We start from the raw sequence: 3600 nt of genomic DNA, 5'->3' as shown, positions 1-3600 counted from the left end.
AACAATCATATAATAAAATGTAATAAATGGCAGCTGACCCTGGGCTGATGGAGAAACAATTCAAAGCAAGGCTTTAAGATGATTGTACCTATTGCAATAGTAATATAGATAGATTAATATATAGTTGCTAGGTGATTGTTTAAAACAGTGTTTCTGTATATTCAATAAGTGAGACTCAAGGAGGATGAACATACAGTTTTGCTGGTTAATATAAATCCTCTTCAAAAATTCCAAGGTTTAGAGCAGTGGTCGCCAACCTTTTCAGTCTTGCGGACCACTAAAATCACTGGCTCCTGACTGCGCATGCGCGGGGAGCCAGGTGTCAATCAAAGGGGGAGAGACCTCCCCCCGTATTGACATCATAATGACATAACCCCGCCCACTCTCCCATCACAGATCTGAGCCTGCGATGGGAGAGTGGGCAGGTTGTGTCCGGGGACACAGCCCAACTACTTCCCTGAGCCTGGGATTTGTACGGGGGACATGGTCCCTCTCCTGGCTCCGCTCCGGGTGGCACCAACCAGAGCCACGGACCACCAGTTGTTGACCGCTGGTTTAAAAGATATAAAATGTATGGTTGTTTAAAATGTTTAATGCAGAGTTCCAGGTAACTAGGACTAATAGTCCTAAATACAATTAAAAAAGCACTAATAAATAATAAAGTCCAAAATGATTACACTTTATAACTTAAATCCACATCACAAAGCACAGTGGTTTAGTGTTTTATAAAATGCTAAAAAATCGGCATCGGACTTTCAAACTGGTTTTCCGGCATCTTTCCTTGATGAAGATATCCTATTTTGCTGGACACCATGTCAAAGACAGTGGATGAAAAGTCATGCCTAGCTAGGTTTTTCTTGATGATGTCCACTAAAGTATCATTATTCCCAATCTGAAGCTAATATGAGAAAATACTCAGCATAAAGCCAAACGGAAGAGAGCATTGATGGAAGTGCTGTATCTGGGAGTTTGTACATAAGACAGGTCCTGGTGTGTCAAATATTTCAAAATGATGAAAAAGTCATCAAGGCAGAGAGGGGTTTATTTCCTTCTATCGTTAAAATACTCTAATGATGTAGGTCAACTTGGAGCTGTCCAATGGGCACACTTTTTTTAAGACATATATCAATCCCGGAAACCGTTTTTTTTTTAGATGTTGTGACAGCCGTCTTGTCCTTTAAGAACAGACCAATAAAAAAAGTAGCTTGTTTACCCGACAAGTGACTCAGCAGAAAGCTTTATTCTTTAGTCTGGTGCTTGCGTTTTATTGTTGTTTTAAACTTCTTATATAAAATGAAACCTGAGCCTACAATGACCTTAATAAAATATTTTCAGATATGAGATATATGCATCAGATTGCAAAACTGCTGCAGGGGCCATCATAACTTTTCCACCATTGCCAAAAAAGAGGGTGTCCATCAATCACAACGCATAGTGTGGACACCATTGGACCATTCACTAGTGACTTGGTTCACACTGGCAGGCAAAGTTTCATATATAACGGGCTTTGGGGCCCATTGACACATCCAGTTATTTTGTGGTTTTCTGTCAAATCACCACAATGCAGTTACAACAAAAAAACATTACTAACACACCAGACAGCAGCACATTGATGGTTTCCACAAGTCGGTTGTGTCATGTTTTATTACGGTGTTAATGTGGTTAACATGGTTATGTCTTGCCGCCATTAAAGTACATTGTTCCTGGTAACATTTTAAAGTGGAGTTTCTCCAGTTCTGGCTTACCATCACTTTTACCATCCTACTCCAGCCTGTCGGTATCATCTGCCAGGTATCTGCAAGAGATCAACCAATCAACAGACTACTGGGAAGAGGGGATTCTGGCAAGATATTTTCTTTGATATGAGAATGTATCCACAACAGAGATTTTTGTTTTCTACAGTCCTGTAGAAGCCTATCTATACCAATCTTGTGGATGCCAAGTCTGTCTGCAAGGAAATTACAATATGGGGCCATTAGGGTCTAAAATATCTTTTATAGTTGAGATACCTTTAGTAAAACATTGGTTGAGATGGGGTCCTAAAGAAAGGCCAGAGAAGACGAAAAGGACATCCTGGAGGATAAAGATCCCAAGGATCTCAACAGTTTGTTTGTTTCTCTCCAAGCAATACAGGTATCTTGCAGTACTATGTTTTATTTAAATGTGGATGGTAGTGCTTGGGAGGGAACATGTAACATCCTTTGTATATTAGCTGCTCTTCCAGCTCTCTTATGGTTCTGTTTATAAAACAGGCTTTAGTATTTCAAGCAATATATGTGTATATGGGACTTTAGAGGCATATATGTTCAACATTTCTCAAAGTAATTTTTGCATATATTATTTCATTTGAATTGATGTGACCAAATGATTAATAATTTAATAACTAATTAAATCCTCGACGCGTTTCGTGGAATATGTCCACTTCTTTAGGAGGAGAGAACAGACTATAATAAAAACAAACATTACATTGCCTATTGCAAATACATCAGTACAAAATTGCATCATAAATTCACATCATTTATTGACTTAATAATTAAATAACGTACTGTTAGGAAATGCTTAGTCCGGCGACCCTGTGCTGTGCACCATTGCAGTATAAACCCCATTTGTTCTGTCCAGCAATGTCATTTGCAGCAGGAGAACTAAGATAGCAGCAGCCTCTGCTTCCCTTTAGTTGTGCAACCTGATGTATTTTTGGCATCCCCAGCATCCATTGTTGGGCTGCGCACAGCTGAAGGGGATTCTAGAGGCTGATCAGCTCCTGACTCGGTCCTGCGCTGCTATTGGCTGCTGGGAGTTTAAAGCCTCTCTGTTATAGCGTCTGCTGGGCTTACCTGTGCTAGAGTGATTTGGAGTTTTTCTCTGTTCCTGACCTTTGCCTGTTACTGATAATCTGTTTGAACTCTGCCTGGACCGACCTTTGCTTGTGACCCCCAACTCTGCTTGTGCCTTTCCTTTTGTACCTCACTTGGTGGACTGATTTCCTGTGTTTTGACTTCGGCTTGTTTCTGGATTTCCTGATAACTCCGTACTCTGTATGTGTGGACTCATAGTCAGCTACCGGCCTATCTCCATCCCTTGCGCACTAAGTCCGGGGGGCAACCAAGTGCTGGGAGATGCAACCAGTCCCCTGAGGCTGAGCAGGGCTGCTATAGGTGAAGACTGCGGCAATAGATTGGTGGACTGGTGTCTGGAGAATACTGGTACTGGCCAGGCCTTATGCTTACATTGAACCATGAAACCAAGGTTTCATGTTTCTGTGTAAGTTATTTAATTATTAAGTCATTAAATTATGCAAATTTATGATGAAATCTTGTACTGATGTATTTGCAATAGGCCATGTATTGTTTATTTTTATTTTAGTATGAAGAAGTGGACACATTACACGAAATGTTGAATATATATGTCTCTAAAGTCCTATTTATACATATATTGCTTGAAATACTAAAATGTTAATTTACATCAGGATGTGGCATGTGTTGATATATTGAATGTAGGGAATTTTTTTTATAAATTAATTCATTTAATAAAGTAATAAATGCATAAAAAACACTTCAATAGCATGGCAAGTATTTCCCGTATGCCAAAGACTGGGTTCTG

The sequence above is a fragment of the Pyxicephalus adspersus genome, chromosome 7, assembly GCF_032062135.1.
Source record: "Pyxicephalus adspersus chromosome 7, UCB_Pads_2.0, whole genome shotgun sequence".
Taxonomy (NCBI): Eukaryota; Metazoa; Chordata; class Amphibia; order Anura; family Pyxicephalidae; genus Pyxicephalus; species Pyxicephalus adspersus.
This window is presented reverse-complemented; position numbering follows the sequence as displayed.